The sequence below is a fragment of the Dipodomys merriami genome, unplaced genomic scaffold, assembly GCF_024711535.1.
Source record: "Dipodomys merriami isolate MVZ:Mamm:240054 unplaced genomic scaffold, mDipMer1.0.p SCAF_197, whole genome shotgun sequence".
Classification (NCBI taxonomy): Eukaryota; Metazoa; Chordata; class Mammalia; order Rodentia; family Heteromyidae; genus Dipodomys; species Dipodomys merriami.
In genome coordinates this window covers 1,248,831-1,275,815 of record NW_027203348.1, presented here as the reverse complement: position 1 = coordinate 1,275,815, position 26,985 = coordinate 1,248,831, and positions in this window count along the sequence as shown.

The window sequence follows — 26,985 nt, the reverse complement described above, 5'->3', positions numbered from 1 at the left end:
CACTCACACTGACCCTAACCCCTAACCCTCACCCTAACCTTAACTCTCACCCTTATCTTTACCCTGACCCTCAGCCTAACCTTCAACTTTACCCTTACCATCACCAACAACCTATCCCTCACCCTATCCCTAAACCTCATGCTAACCTTCAACCTAACCGTAACCCTAACATCACCCTAACCCTAACCCTCACCCTCAAATTCACACTCAGCCTAAACATAAGCCTAAGCCTAACACTAACCCTAACCCTCACCCTCAACCTAGCCCTCACCCTAAATGTAACCCTCAAACTAACCCTCCCCCATAACCCTAACTCTAACCTTAAACCTCACCCTAACCCTCACCCTAACCTTAACTCTAACCCTAAACCTCACACTCGCCCTAAATCTAAACCTAACTATAACCCTAAACCTCAGCCTAACCCTAACCCTAAACCTCACCCTCACCATAAACTTCACCCTAACCCTAACCCTAAACCTCACACTCAAAGTAGCCCCCAACCTAACCCTAAACCTAACCATAACCGTCACACTAACATAACCCTCACTGTAACCCAAAGACTCACACTAAACCTAACCCTCAGCCTCAACCTCACCCTCTGCCTAACCCTAAGCCTAACACTAAACCTAACCTTAACCCACACACTCACCCTCACCCTAACCCTAATCCTAACCATAACCATAACCCTCACCCTAACACTATCACTCACCCTAACCCTAACCCTAACACTAACCTGATCCCTAACCCTCATCCTAACCCTAACTCTAACACTCAACCTCAACCTAACCCTAACACTAAACCTCACCCTAACCCTAAACCTAAACCTCAACCTCACCCTAGCCATCACCCTAACCCTAATCCTAACCCTAACGCACATCCTAACTCTCACCCTAACTGTAATCCCTACCCTCACCCTAACCCTAACCTTCACCCTCAACCTCATTCTCAGCCTAACACTAAGCTTAAAACTAAACCTAACCCTAACACACACTCACCCTAACCTTAACCTAACACTAACCCTAACCCTAACCCTCACCCTAAGCCTAAATCTAACCCTAAACCACACCCTCCCCCTAACCATAACTCTAACATAATCCTAACTCTAAAACTCACCCTAACCCTAACCCTAACCCTCATCCTCACCCTCACCATAAACATAACCCTAAACCTAAAATTAACAATAACCCTAACCCTAACCCTTACACTCATCCTCATCCTAAACCTCACCTTAACACTAATCCTCAATCTTACCCTCACCCTCACACTACCCCTAACCCTAACCGTCACCATAACGGTAACCCTAACCGTCACATTTACCGTAATCCTCACTCTCAGCCTAACCCTCAACTTTACCCTTACTGTCACCCTCACCCTAACCCTCACACTAACCCTAATGCTAACCCTCTCCCTGACCATAACCCTAAGCATCACCCTAACCCTAACCCTCACCCACACGCTAACTTTAACACTAACCCTCACACTAACCTTCACCCTAACCCTAAGACCAACCCTCACCCTCACCCTCACCCTCACCATAATTCTAAACCTAAGCTTAACAATAACACTAATCCTAACCCTAAACCTAACCCTAACCCTAATCCGAACCTTAACCATCACCCTCAGCCTCACCATCACTGCAAAGGTAACCTTAAACATAATATTAACAATAACCCTAACCCTAACCCTAATCCTAACCCTCACCCTCAACCTAACCCTCACCCTAACTCCAACTCTACCCCTAAACCTTACCCTTACCCTAACCCCAACTCTAACCCTAACCCTAATATTAAACCTCACCATAACCCAAACCCTAACCCTCACACTAACCCTAACCCTCACCCTCTCGCACACCCTCAGCCTAAAACTAAGGCTAACCCTAACACTCACCCTAACTCTCACACTCACCCTAAACCTAATCCTAACCCTCACCCTCACCCTAGGCCTCACCCTAACCCTAACTCTCATCCTCACATTAAACCTCACACTAACCCTAAAACTAATCCTCAAACTAAACCACACCCTCACCCTAGCCCTAACCCTAACCCTTACCCTAACCCTAACACTCACATTTACAGTAATCCTCACCCTCACCCTCACCCTCAACGTAACACTAAACCTAAATCTAACAATAACCCGAACCCTAGCCCTAACCATCACCCAAACTATAACCCTCACCCTAACCCTAACCCTCACCCTAACACTTACCCTCACCATAACACTATCCCTATCCCTAACACTAACCCTTACACTAACCCTAAACCTCACCATAAGCCTAAACCTCACCCTAACCCTAACCCTAAAACTCACCCTAACCATAGCCCTCACCCTAACCCTAATTCTAACCCTTACCCTCACCTAACCCTAACCCTCATCCTAACCCTAAACCACACACTAACCCTAAACCTACTCCTCAATCTAACCCTCACCCTAATACCTAACCCTCAACCTTAACCGAACACTCACCCTAACCGTAACCCTCACCCTTAACTTAAACCTCAACCTCAGCCTAACCCTCAAATTTACCCTTACCATCACCCTTACCCTAACACTCACCCTATCCCTAAACCTCATCTTAACCTTCAAGCTCACCGTAACCCTAACCATCACCCTAACCCTAACCCTAACACTAACCCTAACCCTCAGCCTGACCCTAACCCTCCCCCTAAACCTAACACTAAACATAAACCTAACACTAACACTCACACTAACCCTAACCCTCACCTTAATCCTAAACCTCACCCTAACCCTAACCCTAATCCTCACCCTCATCCTAGATCTCACCCTAATCCTAATCCTAACCCAAACCCTTATCCTAACCCTCACCCTAATCCTAAACCTAACCATCACACGAAAACTAATCCTCAACCCCACCCTCACCCTCAGCCTAAGCCTAACACTAACCCTAACACTCACCCTCACCCTCACCTTAACCCTAACCCTTAACCTAACCCTAACCCTAATACTAACCCTAAGCCTAAACCTGACCCTAACCCTCCCCCTAAACCTAACACTAAACCGAACCCTAACACTAACACTCACACTAACCCTAACCCACAACCTAACCCTAAACCTCAATCTAAACCTAACATTAATCCTCACACTCATCTTAATTCCAACCATAAGCCTAAGCCTAAACCTAATCCTATCCCTCACATTCACGCTCACCTTAACCCTAATCGTAACCCTAACCCTATCCCTAAACCTCAACCTAAACCTCACCCTCACCCTTAGACTAACACTAACCCTAAACCTAACCCTCACCCTAACCCTCCCACTAACCCTCACTCTAACCCTAAAACTCACCCTGAACCTAAATCTAAACCTAAACCTCACCCTAACCCTAACCCTCACCCTCACGCTCACTGTCACCGTAACACTAAACCTAACCCTAAAAATAACACTAAAAGTAACCCAAACCCTAAACCTAACCCTAACCATAAACCTCACCCTCAGCCTCACCCTCACTGCAAACTTAACCCTAGACATAACACTAACAATAACCCTAACCCTAACCCTAACCCTAAATCTAACCCTAACCCTAACCCTATCCCTAATCCTCACCCACACTGTCAACCTCAACCTAATCCTAAGCCCAACCCTAACACTAAGCCTAACTCTAAACCTAAACAGCACCCTCACCCTAACCTTATCCCCAACCCTAACTCTAAACCTCAACCTAACCCTAACCCTAACCCTCACCCACAACCTCACCCTCACCGTAACTCTAACCCTAACCCTAACAATAACACTAACCCTAACCCTAACAATCACCCTAAGCCAAATCCTCACCCCCACCCTCACCCTAACCTAACCCTAACCCTAACACTAACACTACCCCTAATACTCACCCTCACACTCACCCTAAACCACACCCTAACCCTAAACCTAACCCTAACCCTAAGCCTAACCCTAACCCTAATCCTAAAACTCACACTGACCCTCAAACTAACCCTAATCCTAAACCTAACACTATCGCTAACCGTAAGCCTCACACTAACCCTAACCCTCACCCTCAACCTCAGCCTCAGCCTAACCCGACGCATAAATCTAAACCTAACCCTAACCCACACACTCACCCTCACACTAAGCCTAATCCTAACCCTAACCCTCATCCTAACCCTCAACCTTACCCTAAACCTAACCCTCACCTAACCTTAACCCTCACCTTCAACCTCAGCATCAGCCTAACCGTAAGCCTAACACTAAACCTAACCTTAACCCACACACTCAACCACACCCTAACCCTAATCCTAACCCTAACCCTCCCTCTAACCCTAAGGCTCACACTAACCCTCACCCTAACCCTAACCTAACATTAACCCTAATACTAATCCTCACACTAACCCTCACCCTAAGTCTAACTCTAACCCAAAACCTCACCCTCACCCTAACTCTACCCCTAATCCTAAACCTAAACCTCAACCTAACTCTAACCCTAACACTCACCCTCATCCTCATCCTCAATGTAACCCTAAACCTAACAATAACAATATCCCTAAACCTAACCCTAACCCTCACCCTAGCTATAACCCTCACCCTAATCCTAACCCTCACCCTAACACATACCCTCACCCTAACACTAACCCTAACCATAACACTAACCCTCAAACTACCCCTAACCCTCACCCTAACCCTAAAACTCACCATAACCCCAACCTAATCCTAACCCTCACCCTCACCTTTGCTCTCATCCTAACCCAAATTCTAACCCTAACCCTCACCCTAACCCTAACCCTCAAAATCACCCTAAACCTCACACTACACCTAACCGTAATCCTCAATCTAACCCTCACCCTCACCACAACCCCTAACCCTCAACCTTACCCTAACCCTCACCACAACCCTAACCCTCATCGTTATCTTTACCTTGACCGTCAGCCTAATCCTCAACATTACCCTTACTATCACCCTCACCGTAACCCTCACCCTATCCCTAAACCTCATGCTAACCTTCAACCTAACCGTACCCCTAAACTCACCCTAACCCTAACCCTCACCCTCAACCTCACCCTCAGCCTAAACATAAGCCTAAGCCTAACACTAACCCTAAACCTCACCCTCAACCTAGCCCTCATCCTAAAACTAACCCTCCCCCTAACCCTAACTCTAACCCTAAACCACACCCTAATCCTCACCCTAACCCTAACTCTAACCCTAAACCTCACACTCGCCCTAACCCTAACCCTAACTATAACCCTAAACCTCAGCCTAACACTAACCCTAAACCTCGCCCTCACCATAAACTTCACCCTAAAGCTAACCCTAATCCTCACCCTCAACGTAGCCCTCAACCTAACCCTAAACCTAACCGTAACTGTCACCATAAACTTAACCCTCACTGTAACCCAAACACTCATACTAAACCTAACCCTCAGGCTCAACCTCACCCTCAGCCTAACCCTAAGCCTAACACTAAACCTAACCTTAACCCACACACTCACCCTCACCCTAACCCTAATCCTAATCCTAACCATAACCATAACCCTCACCCTAACCCTATCACTCACCCTAACCCTAACCCTAACACTAACCAGATCCCTAACCCTCTCCCTAAACCTAACTCTAACACTCAACCTCACCCTCACACTAACCCTAACACTAAACCTCATCCTAACCCTAACCCTAAACCTCACCCTCACCCTAGCCATCACTCTAACCCTAATCCTAACCCTAACCCTCATCCTAACCCTCACCCTCACCAAAATCCTTACCGTCACCCTAACCCTAACCCTCACCCTCAACCTCACTCTTAGCCAAAAACTAAGCCTAACCCTAAACCTAATCCTAACCCACACACTCACCTTAACCCTAACCTAACCTTAACCCAAACCCTAACCTTCACCCTCACCCTCAACATAACCCTAAACCTAAAATTAACTAAAACCCTAATCCTAAACCTAACCCTCACCCTAACTATAACCCTCACCCTAACCCTAACACTCAACCTAACACTAACCCTCACCCTAACACTAACCCTCACACTAACCCTAACACTTACGCTAAGCCTCAACCTCACCCTAACCCTAACACTAATCCTAAACCTCACCCTGACCCTAGCCCTCACCCTAACCCTATTTCTAACACTTACCCTCACCTAACCCTAACACTCATCCTCACCCTAAACCACACACTAACCCTAACCCTAATCCTCAATCTAACCCTCAACTTCACCATAACCCCTAACCCTCACCCTTACCTTCACACTCACCCTAACCGTAACCCTCACCCTTATCTTAACCCTCACCCTCAGCCTAACCCTCAACTTCAACCTTACCATCACCCTCACCCTAATCCTTACCCTATCCCTAAACCTCATCCTAACCTTCAAGCTAACCATAACCCCAACCATCACCCTAACCCTTATCCTAACACTAACCCTAAACCTAACCCTGACCCTAATCCTACCCCTAACCCTAACAATAAACTTAAACCTAACACTAACAATCACACTAACCCTGACACTCACCCTAAGCCTAAACTTCACCCTAACGCTAAACCTAACCCTCACCCTCACACTAGCCTTCACCTAAACCCTAATCCTAACCCTAACCCTCATCCTAACCCTCACCCTCATCCTAACCCTAACCATCACCCAAACTCTAAGCCTCACCCTCACCCTCACCCTCAGCCTAAGCCTAAACCTAACCCTAACACTCACAAATACCCTCATCCTAACCCTAATCCTAAACCTAACCCAACCCTAACCCTAAACCTCAACTAAACCCTCACCCTAACCCTAACCCTCACACTAACCCTAACCCTATCCCTGACCCTAACCCTCCCCCTAACCCTAACACTAAACCTAACCCTAACACTAACACTCACACTAACCCTAACCCTTAACCTAACTCTAAACCTCACCCTAATCCTAAGCCTAACACTCACCCTCACCATAATCATAAACCTAAGCCTAAGCCTAACCCTAACCCTAACGCTCACATTCACCCTCATCCTAACCCTAATCCTATCCCTAACTTTATCCCTGAACCTCAAGCTAACCCTCACTCTCACCCTAAGACTAACACTAACCCTAAACCTAACCCTCACCCTAACCCTCCCACTAACCCTCACTCAAACCCTAAACCTCACACCCAAACTAACCCTAACCCTAACCTTCACCCTCATCCTCACCATAACTCTAACCCTAACCCTAAAAATAACACTAACACTAACCCTAATCCTAAACCTAAACCTAAACATAATCCTCACCCTCAGCCTCACCCTCACTACAAACTAAACCTAACCATAACACTAACAATAACCCTAACCCTAACCCTAACCTGATCTCTAACACTAACCCTAACGCTAACCCTAATCCTTACCCCCACCCTCACCCTCAGCCTAACGGTAAGCGTAACCCTAACACTAATCCTAACTCTAACACTAAACCTCACCCTCACCCTAACCCTATCTCTAACACTAATCCTAATCCTCACCTAACCCTAACCCTAAAATTCACCCTCACCATCACCCTCACCCTCACCTTAAATCTAACCCTAACCCTAACAATAACACTAACCCTAAACCTAACCATCACCCTAACCCTAATGCTCACCCCACCCTCACGCTTAGACTAACCCTAAACCTAACCCTCACACTAACCCTAATCCTCATTCTCAACCTCACTCTAAACCAAACCCTAACCCTAACCTTAACCCTAACCCGAATCCTAACCCTAACACTAAGCCTAACCCTCACACTCACCCAAAACCTATGAAGGGTAAACAAAGGAGGAGGCTGCAATGCTTGGTAAGAAATGTATGCATTATCCTGCCCATGTAATTGTAGCCCCTCTGTACAGTATGTTCTCAAATAAAATAAAATAAAATTAAAAAAAAAAACCTAACCCTATCCCTAACCCTAACCCTCACACTAACCATCACCTCAGCGCTCAACCTAACACTAATCCTAACACTAACCCTCATCCTAACCCTCAATCTAACCCTAACTCTAACCCTCATCCTAACCATAACCCGCACCCTCAACCTCACCCTCAGCCTAACCCTAAGCCTAACAATAAACCTAAGCCTAACCCACACACTCAACCTCACCCTAACCCAATACTACCCCTAATTATCACTCTAAACCTAACTCTCACCCAAACACTAACCTAACACTTACCCTAACCCTAACCCTCACACTAACACTCACCCGAAGCATAACGCTAACCCTAAACCTCACCCTCACCCTAACCCTAACTCTAACACTAATCCTAAACCTAAATCTCACCCTAATCCTAACCCTAAACCTAACCCTCACCCTCACCCTCACCCTCAACCTAACTCTAAACCTAACAATAACAATAACCTTAACCCTAACCCTCACCCTAACTATAACCCTCAACCTAACCCTAACCCTAAACCTAACACTTACCCTCACCCTAACCCTAACCCTAACCCTAACAATATCCCTCACACTAACCGTAACCCTCACCCTAACCCTAAAACTCATCCTAAACCTAACACTAACATTAACCCTCACCCTCACCCTAGCCCTCACCATAAATCTAATTCTAAACCTAACCCTCACACTAACCCTAACACTTATCCTGACCCTAAACCTCACACTAAACCTAACCCTAATCCTCTATCTAACCCTCACCCTCACCAAAACCCCTAACCCACACCCTTACCCTAAACCTCACCCTCACCCTAACCCTCACCCTTATCTTAATTCTCACAGTCAGCCTAACCCTCAACTTTACCCTTCCCATCACCCTCACTCTAACCCTCACCCTATCCTTAAACCTCATGCTAATCTTCAACTTAACCGTAACCCTAACCATTACCCTTACCTTAACCCTTACCCTCAACCTCACCCTCAACCTAGCCCTCACCCTAAACCTAACCCTCATCCTAACCCTCCCTCTAACCCTAACTCTAACCCTAAACCTCACTCTAACCCTCACCCTAACATTAACTCTAACCCTAAACCTCACACTCGCCCTAACCCTAACCCAAACTGTAACCCTAAACATCAGCCTAACCCTAACCCTAACCTCACCCTCACCCTAAACCTCACCCTAACCCTAACCCTAAACCTCAACCTCAACGAAGCCCTCAACCTAATCCTAAACCTAACCGTAACCCTCACCCTAAACATAACCCTCACCGTAAAACAAACACTCACACTAAACCTAAACTTCAGCCTCAACCTCACCCTCAGCCTAACCCTAAGCCTAACACTAAACCTAACCTTAACCCACATACTCACCCTAACCCTAACCCTAATCCTAATCATAACCATAACCCTCACCCTAACCCTATCACTCACCCAAACCCTAAATTTAACAATAATCGATCCCTAACCCTCACCCTAACCCTAACTCTAACACTCAACCTCACCCTCACCCTAACCCTAACACTAAACCTCACCCTAACCCTAACCCTAAACCTCACCCTCACCCTAGCCATAAGCCTAAACCTAATCCTAAACCTAACCCTCATCCTAACCCTCACCATAACCATAATCCTATCCCTCATCCTAACCCTAAACCTCACCCTCACCCTCACTCTCAGCCTAACACTAAACCTAAACCTAACCCACACACTCACCCTAACCCTAACCTAACACTAACCCTCACCCTAACCCTCACACTTACCCTCACCCTAATCCTAATCCTAACCCTAACCCTCACCCTCACCTTAATCCTAAACCAAATCCTAACCCTCACCCTAACCCTAATCCTCACCCTCACTGTAACCATAATCCTCACACCTACATTCACCCTCAACCTAAATCTAAGCCTAAGCCTAAACCTAACCCTCACTCACTCCCAACCTAACCCTAATCCTAACCCTAAGCCTATCCCTAAACCTCAACCTAACTCTCACCCTCACCCTAAACTAACACTAACCCTAACCCTACCTCTCACCCTAACTCTCACCATAAACCTAATTCTAACTCTAAACCTCCCTCTCAACCTAACCCTAACCCTAAACCTCACCGTAAACCTCACCCTAACCCTATCCCTCACCCACACCCTCACTGTAAATCTAACCCTAACCCTAAAAATAATACTAACCCTAACCCTAACCCTAAATCTAACCCTCATCATGAACCTCAACCTCAGCCTCACCCTCACTGCAAACTTAACTGTAACCATAGCACTAACAATAACCCTAACCCAAATCCTCATCCTTATCCTAAACCTCACCCTAACACTAATCCTCAATCTTACCCTCACCCTCACCCTACCCCTACCCCTAACCCTCACCCTAACCCTAACCCAAACCCTTACAGTAACTCTCACCCTTAGCCTAACCCTAAAGTTTACCCTTACTTTCACCGCCCCCCTAAACCTCACCCTAACCCTAACCCTCAGCCTAACCCTCAGCCTAAGCCCAACTCTACCCCTGGACCTCACCCTCACCCTAACTGTAACCCTAACACTAAAACTCATCATACCCCTAACCCTAAACCTCACCCTTACCCTAAAGCTAACCCTCACCCTAACCCTAACCCTCACGCTCACCCTCACCCTCAGGCTAACCCTAAGCCTAACCCTTACCTTAACCCTCACACTCACCCTAACCCTACCCTAATCCTAATCCTAACCATCATCATAACACTCACCCTAACCCTAACACTCACCCTAACCCTAACACTAACACGAACCTTAATCCTAACCCTCAACCTAACCCTAACTCTAACACTAAATCTCACACTCACACTAACCCTAACCCTAAACCTCACCCTAAACCTAACACTAAAACTCACGCTCACAATAACACTCACATTAACCCTAATCCTAACCCTCAAACTAACCATAACCATCACCCTCAACCTCACCCTCAGCCTAACCCGAAGCCTAACCCTAAACCTAACCCTAACCCACACACTCAACCACACCCTAACCCTAACCCTAACCCTAACCTAACATTAATCCTAACATTAACCCTAACACTTTCCCTCACCCTAAGCCTAAATCTAACCCTAAACCTCACCCTAACCCTAAACCTAACCCTCACCCTCACCCTCATCCTCAACATAACCCTAAAACTAAAATTAACAATAACCCTAACCCTAACCCTTAACCTCACCCTAACTATAACCCTCAACCTAACCCTAACCCTCTCCCTAACACTTACCCTCACCCTAACACTAACCCTAACCCTAAAACTAACCCTCACCCTACCCCTAACCCTCACCCTAAGCCTAAACCTCACCCTACCCCTAACCATAACCCTCACCTTCGCCCTAGTCCTCACCCTAACACTAATTCTAACACTTACACTCACCTAACCCTAACCCTCATCCTCACCCTAAACCACACAGTAATCCTAACCCTAATCCTCAATCTAACCCTCAGCCTCACCCTAATCCCTAACCCTCACCCTTACCCTAACCCTCACCCTAACCATAACCCTCACATTTATCCTAACCCTCACCCTCAGCCTAACCCTCAAATTTACCCTTACCATCACCCTTACCCTAACACTCACGCTATTCCTAAACCTCATCCTAACCTTCAAGCTAACTGTAACACTAACCATCACCCTAACCCTAACACTAACACTAACTCTAACCCTAACCCTGATCCTAACCCTCCCCCTAACACTAACACTAAACATAAACCTAACACTAACACTCACACTAACCCTAACCGGAACCTTAAACCTAAACCTCCCCCTAACCCTAACCCTAAACCTCACTCTCACCCTAGCCCTCACCCTAAGCCTAATCCTAACCCTAACCCTCATCCTAAACCTCACTCTAATCCTAAACCTAACCATCACCCGAAAACTAATCCTCAACCCCACCCTCACCCTCAGCCTAAGCCTAACCCTAACTCTAACACTCACCCTCACCTTCACCCTAACCCTAATCCCTAACCTAACCCTAACCCTAAATCTAACCCTAAACCTAAGCCCAACCCTAATCCTCACCACCTCTCTCACCCTCAGCCTAACCCTAAGCCCAACCCTAACACTAACCTGAACTCTAACCCTAAACATCACCCTCAACCTAACCCTATCTCCAACCCTAACTCTAAACCTCACCCTAACCCTAACCCGGAGCCGCAACCTCACCCTCACCTTAACACTAACCCTAACCCTAACAATAACACTAAACCTAACCCTAACCCTCACCCTAACCCTAACCCTCATCCTAACCCTAAACCTCACACTAAACCTAACCCTAATCCTCAATTTAACCCTCACCCTCACCCTTACCCTAACCCTCACCCTAACCCTAGCCCTCACTGTTATCTTAATTCTCACCCTCAGCCTAACCCTCAGCTTTACCCTTACCATCACCCTCACTCTATCCCTCACGCTATCCCTAAACATCATGCTAACCTTCAACCTAACCGTAACCTTAACCATCACCCTAAACTTAACCCTCACCCTCAGCCTAACCTTAAGCCTAAGCCTAAACCTAAACCTAACCCTCACCCTCACCATAGCCCTCAGCCTAACCCTAATAATAACCCTAACCCTCATCCTAACGCTCACCCAAATCCTATCCCTTACCATCACCCGAACCATAATCCTCAACCCCACCCTCATCCTCAGTCTAACCCTAAGCCTAAGCCTAAGCCTAAGCCTAACTCTCACACTCACCCTCACCCTAAACCTAATCCTAAACCTAACCCTAACCCTAACCCTAACCCTCACCCTAACCCTCCCCCTAACCCTCACTCTAACCCAAAACCTCACCCTCACCCTAACCCTAATCCTCACCTTAACCCTAAAACTCACCCTAACCCTAACCCTAAACGTCACTATCACCCTCACCATAACTCTAACCCTAACCTTAACAAAAACACTAATACTAACCCAAAACCTAACCCTCCCTCTAATCCTAACCCTAAACCTCACCCTCAGCCTCACCATCACTGCAAAGGTAACCTTAACCATAACACTAACAAAAACCCTAACCCTAATCCTAAACCTCACCCTCACCCTAATCCTAATCCTAACCCTAACCCTCACCCTAACCCTAACCATCACCCTCACCTTAATCCTATCCTAAATCCTAACCCTCACCCTAACCCTAATCCTCACCCTCACCGTAACCATAACCCTCACACCTACCTTCACCCCCAACCTAATCATAAGCCTAAGCCTAAACCTAACCCTCACACTCAACCTTACCCTAACACTAATCCTAAACCTAAGTCTATCCCTAAACCTCAACCTAACCCTCACCCTCACCCTAAGACTAACACTAACCCTAACCCTACCTCTCACCCTAACCCTCCCCATAAACCTAATTCTAACTCTAAACCTCAACCTCAACGTAACCCTAAACATAAACCTCACCATAAACCTCACCCTAACCCTAACCCTCACCCTCACCCTCACTGTAAATCTAAAACTAAAACTAAAAATAATACTAACCCTAAACCTAAACCTAACCCTAACCATAAACCACACCCTCATCTTCAACCTCACTGCAAACTTAACTGTAACCATAACACTAACAATAACTCTAACCCTAACCCTAACCCTCATCCTCACCCTAAACCTCACACTAACACTAATCCTCAATCTTACACTCGCCCTCACCCTACCCCTAACGCTAACCCTCACACTAACCCTAACCTTAACCCTCAAATATACCATAATTCTCACTCTCAGCCTAACCCTCAACTTTTCCCTTACTGTCACCCTCACCCTAACCCTCACAGTAACTCTCATCCTCATGCTAACCCTCTCCCTGACCGTAACCCTAAGCATCACCCTAACCCTAACCGTCACCCACACCCTAACTAAACCTCACACTAACCCTCACCCTAACCTTAAGACTAACCCTAACCCTCACACTCACCCTCACCCTAACTCTAACCCTAAACCTAACCCTAACCATAAACCTCACCCTCAGCCTCACCCTCACTGCAAACTGAACTATAACCATAAAACTAACAATAACCCTAACCCTAACCCTAACCCTCATCCTCACCCTAAACCTCACCCTAACACTAATCCTCAATCTTACCCTCACACTCACCCTACCCCTAAAGCTAACCCTCAACCTAACCCTAACCCTAACCCTCACTTTTACCGTAATCCTCACTCTCTTCCTAACCCTCAACTTTACCCTTTCTGTCTCCCTCACACTAACCCTCACACTAACTGTCACCCTCATGCTAACCCTCTCCCTGAACGTAACCCTAAGCGCCACCCTAACCCTAAACCTCAACCGCACCCTAACATTAAGACTAACCCTCACACTAACCCCCACCCTAACCCTAACACTAACCCTAACCCTCACACTCACCCTCACTCTAAACCTAACCCTCACCCTCAACCAAACCCTTAGCATAACGCTTACCCTAACCCTCACACTCACCCTCACCCTAACCATAATCCCAATCCTAACCATAACCATAACCTTCACCCTAACCCTAACCCTAACACTAACCCAAAGCCTAACCCTCACCCTAACACAAACTGTAACACTAAACCTCACGCTCACCCTAACCCTAACCCTACACCTCACCCTAACCCTAACAGTAAACGGCACCCTCACCCTAGCCCTCACACTAATCCTAATACTAACCCTAACCCTCATCCTAACTCTCACACTAACCCTAATCCTAACGCTCACCCTAACCCCACCCGTCACACTCAACCTCACCCTCAGCCTAACGCTAAGCCTAACCCTAACCCTAAAATTAACGCTAACCCACACACTAAACCTCACCCTAACCCAAATCCTAACCCTAACCCTAACTCTAACCATAACCCTCACACTAACCCTCAGCCTAACCCAATCCTAACACTAATCCTAACCCTAATCCTAACACTAACCCTCACCCTAAGCCTAAATCTAACCGTAAACCTCACCCTTTCCCTAACCCTACCTCTAACCCTAACCGTAAACCTAACCTAACCCTAACCCTAATCCTCACCCGCACCCTCACCCTCATCTTCACCTTCACTCTAACCCTAACCCTAACAATAACACTAACAGTAACCCTAACCATCAACCTAACCCTAATCCTCACCCCCACCCTCACCCTTAGCCTAACCCTAACCCTAACACTAACACTAATAATCACCCTCACGCTTCCCCTAAACCAAACCCTAACCCTAACACTAACCCTAAACCTAACCCTAGCCCTACCCATAACCCTCACACTCACCCTCAACCTAACCCTATCATAACCCTAACACACTAACCGTCACACCAGCGCTCAACCTAACCCCATTCCTAACCCTAACCCTCTTCCTAACAGTCAATCTAACCCTAACTCAAACCCTCAACATAACCCTAACCCTCACCCTCAACCACACCCTCAGCCTAAACCTAAGCCTAACACTAAACCTAACCCTAACCCACACACTCACCCTCACCCTAACCCTAATACTAACCCTAACTATCACTCTAACCCTAACCCTCGCACTAAACCTCACCCTAACCCTAACGTAACACTAACCTTAAACCTAACCCTCACACTAACACTCACCCTAACCCTAACTCTAATCCGAATCGTAACCCTAAATCTCACCCTAAACCTAACCCTCACCCTCACCCTCACCGTCAATGTAACCCTAAACCTAACAATAACTATAACCCTAACCCTAACCCTCACCCTAATTGTAACCCTCACCCTAACCCTAACCCTCACCCTAACACTTACTCTCACCCTAACACTAACCCTAACCCTAACACTAACTCTCACACTAACACTAACCCTCATCCTAACCCTAAAACTCACCCTAACCCTAAAACTAACAGTAATCCTCACCCTCACCCTAGCCCTCACCCGAAACCTAATTCTAACCCTAACCCTCACCCTAACCCTAACCCTCATCCTCACCCTAAACCTCACACTAAACCTAAACCTAATCCTCAATCTAACCCTCAACCTCACCATAACCACAAACCCTCACCCTTACCCTAACACTCACCCTAACACTAACCCTCAACCTTATCTTAATTCTCACCCTCAGCCTAACCCTCAGCTTTACCCTTACCATCACCCTCACTCTAAGCCTCACCCTATCCATAAACCTCATGCTAACCTTCAACCTAACGGTAACCCTAACCATTACCCTAAACTTAACCCTCACCCTCAAACTCACCCTCAGCCTAAACCTAAGCCTAAGCCTAATCCTAACCCTAACCCTCACCCTCACCCTAGCCTTCACCCTAACCCTAATCCTAACCCTAAGCCTCATCTTAACAATCACCCTAATCCTAACCCTAACCATGATCCGAACCCTCATCCTCAACCCCACCCTCATCCTCAGACTAACCCTAAGAATAAGCCTAACACTAACCCTCACACTCACCCTCACCATAACCCTAATCCTAAACCTAACCCTAACCCTAACCCTCACTCTAACCCTCGCCATAACCCTAAATCTAACCCTAAACCTCACCCTCACCCTAACCCTAATCGTCACCTTAACCCTAAACCTCACCCTAAACCTAACCCTAACCCTCACCCTCACCCTCACCCTCACCCTCACCTTCACCATAACTCTAACCCTAACCTTAAAAAAATCACTAATACTAACCCTAAACCTAACCCTAACCCTAATCCTAACCCTAACCCTCACCCTCAGCCTCACCATCACTGCAAAGGTAACCTTAACCATAACACTAACAAAAACCCTAACCCTAATCCTAAACCTCACCCTCACCCTAATCCTAAACCTAACCCTAACCCTCACCCTAACCCTAACCCTCACCCTCACCATAATCCTAACCCAAATCCTAACCCTCACCCTAATCCTAATCCTCACACTCACCCTAACCATAACCCTCACACCTACCTTCACCCTCAACGTAACCCTAAGCCTAAGCCTAAACCTAATCCTCACACTCAACCTCACCCTAACCCTAATCCTAACCCTAAGAATATCCCAAAACCTCAACCTAACCCTCACCCTCACCCTAAGACTAACACTAACCCTAACCCTACCTCTCACCCTAACCCTCCCCATCAACCTAATTCTAACTCTCAACCTCACCTTCAACCTAACCCTAACCCTAAACCTCACCGTAAACCTCACGCTAACCCTAAACCTCACCCTCACCCTCACTGTAAATCTAACCCTATCCCTCTAAATAATACTAACCCTATCCCTAACCTTGAATCTAAACCTAAAAATAAACCTCACCCTCAGCCTCACCCTCACTGCAAACATAACTGTAACCATAACACTAACAATAACCCTAACCCTAACCCTCATCCTCACCCTAAAACTCACCCTAACACTAACCCTAACCCTACCTCTCACCCTAACCCTCCCCATCAACCTAATTCTAACTCTCAACCTCACCTTCAACCTAAACCTAACCCTAAACCTCACCGTAAACCTCACCCTAACCCTAACCCTCACCCTCACCCTCACTGTAAATCTAACCCTATCCCTCTAAATAATACTAACCCTATCCATAACCTTGAATCTAAACCTAAAAATAAACATCACCCTCAGCCTCACCCTCACTGCAAACATAACTGTAACCATAACACTAACAATAACCCTAACCCTAACCCTCATCCTCACCCTAAAACTCACCCTAAATCTAATCCTCAATCTTACCCTCTCCCTCACCCTACCACTAAACCTAACCTTCTCCCTAACCCTAACCCTAACACTCACATTTACCGTAATCCTCACTCTCAGCCTAACCCTCAACTGTACCATTACTGTCACACTCACCCTAACCCTCACACTAAATCTCACCGTCATGCTAAACCTCTCCCTGACAGTAACCCTAAGCCTCACCTAACGCTAACTCTCACCCACACCATAATTTTAACACTAACCCTCACACTAACCCTCACCCTAACCCTAACACTAACCCTAACCCTCACACTCAACCTCAACCTAAACCTAATCCTAACCCTAACCCTCAACCTAACCCTCATCCTAACCCTAAACCTAACCCTCACCTAACCTTAACCCTCACCCTCAACCTCAGAATCAGCCTAACCCTAACCCTCCCTCTAACCCTAAAACCCTCACACTAACCCGCACCCTAACTCTAACCTAGCACTAACCCTAACCCTAATCCTAACACTAACCCTCACCCTAAGCCTAACTCTAACCCTAAAACTCACCCTCACCCTAACCCTAACTCTACCCCAATCCTAAACCCAAACTTCACCCTAACTCTAACCCTAACCTTCACACTTACCCTCAATGTAATCCTAATCATAACAATAACAATAACACTAACACTAACCCTCACCCTAACTATAACCCTCACCCTAACCCTAACCCTCACGCTAACACTTACCCTCACCCTAACACTAAACCTAACCCTAACACTAACCCTCACACTAACCCTAACCCTCACCCTAACCCTAAAACTAACCCTAACCCTAACCTAACCCTGACTTTCACCCTCACCGTAGCCCTCATCCTAACCATAATTCTAACCCTAACCCTCACCCAAATGCTCACCCTCATCCTCACCCTAAACCTCAAACTAACCCTAACTCTAATCCTCAATCTAACCCTCACCCTCACCCTAACCCCTAACCCTCACCCTTACCCTAACCCTCACCCTAACCCTAACCCTCACCCTTATCTTTACCCTGACCCTCAGCCTAACCCTCAACTTTACCCTTACCATCACCCTCAGCCTAACACTCACCCTATCCCTAAACCTCATGCTAACCTTCAACCTAACCGTAACATTAGCCATCACCTTAACCCTAAATCTCAACCTCAACCTCACCCTCAGCCTAAACATAAGCCTAAGCCTAACACTAACCCTAACCCTCACCCTCAACCTAGCCCTCACCCTAAATCTAACACTCACCCTAACCCTCCCACTAACCCTAACTCTAACCCTAAACCTCACCCTAACCCTCATCATAACCCTAATTCTAACCCTAATCCTCACACTCGCCCTAACCCTAACCCTAACTATAACCCTAAATCTCAGCCTAACCCTAACTCTTAACCTCACCCTCACCCTAAACCTCACCCTAACCCTAATCCTAAACCTCACCCTCAATGTAGCCCTGAACCTAACCCTAAACCTAACCGTAACCGTCACCCTAAACATAACCCTCACTGTAACACAAACACTCACGCTAAACCTAACCCTCAGCCTCAACCTCAACCTCAACCTAACCCTAAGCCTAACACTAAACCTAACATTAACCCACACCCTCACCCTCACCATAACCCTAATCCTAAGACTAACCATAACCATAACCCTCAACCTAAACCTATCACTCACCCTAAACCTAACCCTAACACTAACCCTAACCCTACCCCTAACCGTAAGCCTAACTCTAACACTCAACCTCACCCTCACCCTAACCCTAACACTAAACCTCACCCTCACCCTAGCCATCACCCTAACCCTAATCCTAAACCTAACCCTCACCCTAACCCTAACCCTCACCATAAGCCCAACTCTATCCCTAGACCTCACCCTCACCCTAACCCTAACCCTAACACTAAACCTCATCATACCACTAACCCTAACCCTCTACCTAACCCTAACCCTGACCCTCACCCACACCCTCAGCCTAAACCAAGTGCTAACCCTATCACTCACCCTAATCCTCACACTCACCCTAACCGTAATTCTAAACCTCACCCTCACCCTAGCCCTCACCCTAACCTTAACCCACATCCTCACCCTAAACCTCACATTAACCCTAAAATTAATCCTCAATCTAAACCACACCCACACTCTAACCCTAACCCTAACCCTCACCCTATCCCTAAACCTCGCATTTAACTTAATCCTTACTCTCAGCCTAACCCTCAACTTTACCCTTACTGTCACCCTCACTCTAACCCTCACACTAAACCTAACCCACATCCTAACCTTCACCCTGACCGTAACCCTAAGCATCACCCTAACCCTAAACCTCACCCACACCCTAATTTTAACATTAACCCGCAAACTGACCCTCACCCTAACCCTTACTCTAATCCTAACTCTAAAACTAAACCTCAGCCTAACCCTAACCCTAACCCTCACCCTAACCCTAACCCTCATCCTCAACCTCACCCTCAGCCTAATCCCAAGCCTAACCCTAAACCTAAACCTAACCCAGACACTCAACCTCACCATAACCCTAATCCTAACCATAACCTTAACTCTAACCCTAACCCTCACATTAACCCTCACCCTAACACTAACCTAACACTAACCCTAACCCTAAACCTCACCCTAACCCTAACCCTAAACCTCACCCTCGTCCTCACCCTCAACATAAGCCTAAACCTAAAATTAACAATAACACTTACCCTAACCCTCACCCTAACTATAACCCTCACCCTCACCCTCACCCTCACCCTAAAACTTACCCTCACCCTAACACTAACCCTAACCCTAACACTAACCCTCACACTAACCCTAACCCTTACCCTAAGCCTAAACCTCACCATACTGCTAACCTTAACCCTCACCCTAACCCTAGCACTCACCCTAAACCAAACCTAACCCTATACCTCATCCTAACACTCACCCTAAATCTAACCCTAACCCTCACCCTAACCCTAACCCTAACATTCACCCTCACTCTCGGCCTAAGCCTAAGCCTAAACCTAAGCTTCAGCCTAAACCTAAACCTTACACTAAACCTCACCCTAACCTTAACACTAACACTAACGCTAAATCTAACCCTAAACCTCACCCTCACCCTAAACTTAACTCTAACCCTAACCCTTAACATAAAACTCACCATAAACCTAACCCTAACCCTCACACTCACAGTAACCGTAACCCTAACCATAAACCAAACAAGAACCCTAAAACTAACCCTAACCCTCATTGTAACCATAACCGTCACCCTAAACCTAACCCTCACTCTAACACTTAACCTCACCCTAACACTTACCCTAACCCTAAAACTAATCCTCACACTAACCCTAACCATCACCCTAACACTAAACCTCACCCTAACCCTAAACCTCACCCTCACCCAGCACTCAGCCTAACCCTAACCCTCATCCTTAGCCTAAACCTCAAACTAACACTAAAACTAATCCTCAATCTTAACCTCACCCTCAACCTAACCCTAACTCTAACCCTCAACCTAACCCTAACCCACACCCTTACCATTATCCTCACTCTCAGCCTAACCTTCAACTTTTCCCTTACCGTCATCCTCACCCTAACCCTCACCCTAACCCTAACACATCCTAACCCTCACCCTGACTGTAACCCTAAGAATCACCCTAACTCTAAACCTAACCCTCACCCTCAGCCTCAGCCTAGCCCTAAGCCTAAGCCTAACCCTAACCCTAAACCTCACCCTCACCCTAGCCCTCACCCTAACCCTAATCCTAACCCTAACCCTAACCCGAAACCTCACACTCACCCTCAACCTAACCCAAATCCTAAACTTAATCCTATCCCTATCCCTAACCCTCACACTAAGCATCACCAAAGTGCTCACCCTAAGAGTAATCCTAATCCTATCACTCATCCTAACCCTCAACTTAACCCTAACCCTAGCCCTCACCCTAACCCTAACACTAACCCTCACCCTCAGCCTCAGCCTAACCCTAAACCTAACCCTAACCCACACACTCACACAAACCCTAACCCTAATCCTAACCCTAACCCTCAACTTAAACCTAACCCTAACCCTAACCCTAACCCTAATTCTAACCCTAATCCTAACCCTAAACCTCACCCTAACTCTAACCCTAACAAGAACCCTCACCCTCATCGAAACGGTAACATTAAACCTAACCCTAACAATAACCCTAAACCTAAGCCTAACCCTCATTCTAACCATAACCCTCAATCTAACCCTAACCCTCATCCTAACACGTACCCTCACCCTAACACTAACCCTAACCCTAACACTAATCCTCACACTAACCCTAACCATCATCCTAACCCTAAACCTCACCCTAACCCTAACCCTCACACTCAACCTAGCCCTCACCCTAACCCTAATCCTCTTCCTCACCCTAAACCTCACCCGAACCCTAAATTAATCCTCAATCTTAACCTCACCCTTACCCTAACCCTAACCCTAAACCTCAACCTAATCCTAAACCTCACCCTTAATTTAATTCTCACTCTCAGCCTAACCTTCACCTTTAACCTTAATGTCACCCTCACCCTAACCCTCACCCTAAACAGAACCCTCACTCACAGACTCAGCCTAAACCTAAGCCTAAGCATAACCCTAACCCTAACCATCACCCTCACCCTAGCCCTCACCCAAACCCTAATCCTAACCCTAACACTAATCCTAACCATAAACCTAAACCCAACCCTAAACATCACACTAAACCTAATCCTCATCCCCATCCTCACCCTCAGCCTAACACTAAGCCTAATCCTAAACCTAACCCTAAACCTCACAATCACCCTCACCATAACCCTAATCCTAAATCTAACCCTAACTCTAACCCTAAACCTCAACCTATCCCTCACCCTAACCCTAACCCTAACACTATCCATAACCCTAGCCCTCACCCTAACCCTCCACATAAACCTAACTCTAACCCTAAACCTTATGCTCACCCTAACTCTAAACCTAACCCTAAACCTCACCCTCATCCTCACCCTCACGGTAACTCTAACCCTAACCCTAACAATAACACTAACGCTAACCCTAACCCTAACCCTCACCCTCACCGTAAACCTAACCCTAACCCAAGCCATCACCCTAACCGTAACCCTAACCCTAACCCTAAACCACAACCTAATCCTAAACCTAACCCTTACCCTCAGTCTCATCCTCACTATAAACTTAACCTTAACCATAACACTAACAATAACCCTAAACCTAACCTTAGTCCTAACCCTCACACGAACAATAACCCTCAACTTCACAGTAACCATAACCCTAAATTTCACCCTCACCCTCACCCTCAGCCTAACCCTAAGCCTAAGCTTAACCCGAAACCTAACCCTCACACACACCCTAACCCTAACCCTCAGACACACCCTCACCCTAACCCTAATCCTAACACTAACCCTAACCCTAACCCTAACCCTCACCCTAACCCTCATCCTAACCCTAACTCTAAACCTAAACCGCACCCTCACCCTAACCCTAACTCTAACCCTAACCCTAAACCTAAACCTCAACCTAACCCTAACCCTAAAATTCACCCTCACCCTCACCGTAACAGTAAACATAACCATAACCATAACAATAACCCTAAACCTAACACTAACCATAAACCTCACCCTAACCCTAACCCTCAACTTTACACTTGCTGTCACATTCACCCTAAACCTCACCCTAAACCAAACCCTCATCCTAACCCTCATCCTAACCGTAACCTAAACCATCACCCTTACAGTAACCCTCAACCTGACCCTCACCCTCAGACTAACACTAAGCCTAACCCTAACCCTAACCTTCACCCTAACACTTACTGTCACCCTAACACTAACACTAACCCTAACATTAACCCTCACACTAATCCTAACCATCACGCTAACCCTAACACTGACCCTAACCCTAACCCTAACACTCACCCTCACACTAGCCCTCACCCTAACCTTAAACCTCATCCTCAGGCTAAACCTCACACTAACCCTAAAACTAATCCTCAACCTAATCACACCCTCACCCTAACCCTAACACTCACCTTCACCCTAACCCAATCCTCACATTTACCCTAATCCTCACTCTCAGCCTAACCCTCAACTTTACCCTTACTGTCACCCTCACCCTAAACCTCACACTAACCCTAACCCTCATCCTAACCCTCACCCTAACCGTAAACCTAAGCATCACCCTAACCCTAAACCTCACCCACAGCCTAAACCTAACACTAAACCTCACACTAATGCTAACACTAACACTAACTCTAACCCTAAACCTCACCCTCAACCTAACCGTAACCCTCACCCTAACGCTCACCCTCAGCCTAATACTAAGCCTAACCCTAACCCTAATCCTCACACTCACCCTCACCCAAACCCTAACCCTCACCCTCACCCTCACAGTAACAGTAACCATAACCCTAACCATAACAATAACACTAATCCTAACTCTAACCCTAACAATAACCATAACCCTCACCCTAAACCTAACCCTCACCCTAACACTTACCCTTACCCTAAAACTAACCCTAATCCTAACACTAACCCTCATACTAACCCTAACCATCACCTTAACCCTAACTCTCAACCTAACCCTATCCCTAACCCTCACCCTCATCCTAACCCTCACCCTAAGCCTCACACTAACCCTAAACCTAATTTTAACCCTAAAACTAAACCTAACCCTCACCCTCACCATAACCCTAACCCTAATCCTCAACCTAACCCTAAACCTAACCCGAGACCTAAACCTCACCCTAAACCTAACCCTAAACCTCACCCTCACGATAGCCCTCACACTAACCCTATTCCTAAACCTAACCATAACCCTCACCCTCACACTCAGCCTAACCCTAACACTAACCCAAACCCTAACCCTCACACTCACCATCACCCAAACCCTAATCCTAAAACTAACCCTATCCCTAACCCTAAACCTCACCCTAAAACTCACCCTTTCCCTAAAACTAATATTAACCCTAACACTAACCCTCACCTTAACACAAACACTAACTCTAAACCTCACCCTCACCCTCTCCCTCAGCCTATCCCTAAGCCTAACCCTAACCCAAACCCTAACAATCACACTCACCCTAACCCTAACACTCAGGCTTACCCTAAGACTAAGCCTAAGCCTAAACCTAACCCTAAACCTCACACTAACCATAACACTCACCCTAACCCTAACACTCACACTAACCCTAAGCCTAATCCTAACCTTCACCCACACCCTCACCCTAACCCCAACCCTCACCCTCACCCTAAACCAAACCCTAACCCTAATCATCAATCAAACCCTAAGCCTAACCCTAAACTTAACCCTAACCCTCACACTCACACTCAACCTAAACCTAATCCTAAACCTAAACCTATCCCTAACCCTAACCCTCACAGTAACCCTCAACCTAGTGCTCACCCTAAACGTTATCCTAACCCTAAACCTCACCTAACCCTCACCCTAAGCCTAACGCTCACCCTAAATCAAATTATAAGACTCACCCTCATGCTAGGCCTAAGCCTAAGCCTAAGCCTAAGCCTAACCTTAACCCTCACCTAACCTTAACCCAAACACTAACCCTAACTCTAACCTTAAACCTCAACCTCACCCTAACCCTAATCCTAACTCTAAACCTCATCTTAACCCTAACCCTCACCCTCACCCTAGCCCTCACCCTAATCCTAACATTAAGCCTCATCCTAACCCTCACCCTAACCCTAACCCTAACCCTATCCCTAACCCTATCCCTAACCCTCAGGCTAATCCTAAAGCTCACTCTCACCATAACCCTAACCCTAACCATCACCCTAACCCTAAACTTAACCTAAACCCTAACCCTGACCCTAACCCTAACCCTCACCCTCAACCTCGCCCTCAGGCTAACCCTAAGCCTAAACCTAACCCTAACCCTAACACACACACTCACCCTTACCCTAACCCTAATCCTAAACATAACCCTAATCCTAAACCTAAACCTACACCAAAATCTCAACCTAACCCTCACAATCACCCTAACTTTAACACTAACCCAAAGCCTAACCATAACCCTTACCCTCACCCTCACCCTCAGCCTAACTCTAACCCTAATCCTAACCCTCACACTCATGCTAATCCTTACCCTAATCCTAATCCTAACCCTAAGCCTAAACCTCTCCATCACCCTAACCCTCACCCTAACCCTAAATCTAACAATAACCCTAACCCAAACCCTCACAATCATCCTCACCCTAACCCTAACTCTAACCCTAACCCTTAACCTAACCCTAACCATAACCCTAACCCTCATCCTCACCCTAGCCCTCACCCTCACCCTAATCCTAAACCTAAACCTCATCCTAACCCTCACCCTAACCCTAAACCTCACCCTCACCAAAACCCTTAACCTACCCCTCACCCTAACACTAAATTTAAGCCAAACCCTAACTCTCACCCTAACCCTAACACTAACCCTCACCCTAAGCCTAACCCTCACCCTCAGCCTCAGCCTCAGCCTAAGACTATACCTAAGCCTAACCCTAACACTAACCCTTACACTCTCCCTAACCCTAACCCTAATTCTAATCCTAACCCTCACCCTCACCCTCACCTAATCCCTCACCTTAATCCTAACCCTAACACTAAACTTAAATCTAAACCTCACCCTCAGCCTCACCCTAGCCCTAACTCTAACCCTAAATCTCACCCTCACCTTAACCCTAACGCTAAACCTCATCCTAACCGTAACCATAAACCTCACCCTCAACCTAGCTCTCCCCCTAACCTTAACCCTCATCCTAACCCTCCCCCTAACACTAACCTTAACCCTCTCCCTAACCCTAACTCTCACCCTCAGCCTCACCCTCAGCCTAAGCCTAAGCCTAACTCTAACACTAACCATCACACCATCACACTCACCCTTACCTTACCCCTAATCCTAAAGCTAACACTAACCCTAACCCTCACCCTCACCCAAACCCTCACCTTAACCCTAACCCGAACATTAACCCTAAACCTAACCCACACCCACAGCCTCACCCTAACCCTAACTCTAACCATTAACGTCACCCTGACCCTAACCCTAACCTAACCCTAAACCCAACCCTAACCCTAAACCTAACCATCACCCTCACCCTAGCCCTCACCCTAACCCTAATCCTAACCCTAAAACTCATCCTAACCCTCCCCCTAAACCTAAGCATAACCCTCACCTTAACCCTAACATTCTCACCCTCAACCTCACCCTCAGCCTAACCCTAAGCCTAAACCTAAACCTATCCCTAACACACACACTCACCCTCAGCCTAAATCTAAGCCTAACCCTAAATATAACACAAACCCACACACTCACCCTCACCCTAACCCTAATCCTAACCCTAACCCTAACCGTATACTTCCCCCTAACTCTCACCCTAACACTAACCCTAACACTAACCCTAACCCTAACCCTCAACCTAACCCTCACCCTAACGCCGAGTCTAACCATAAACCTCACCCTCAACCTAACCTAACTCTAACCCTAACCCAAAACCTAAACCTCACCCTAACCC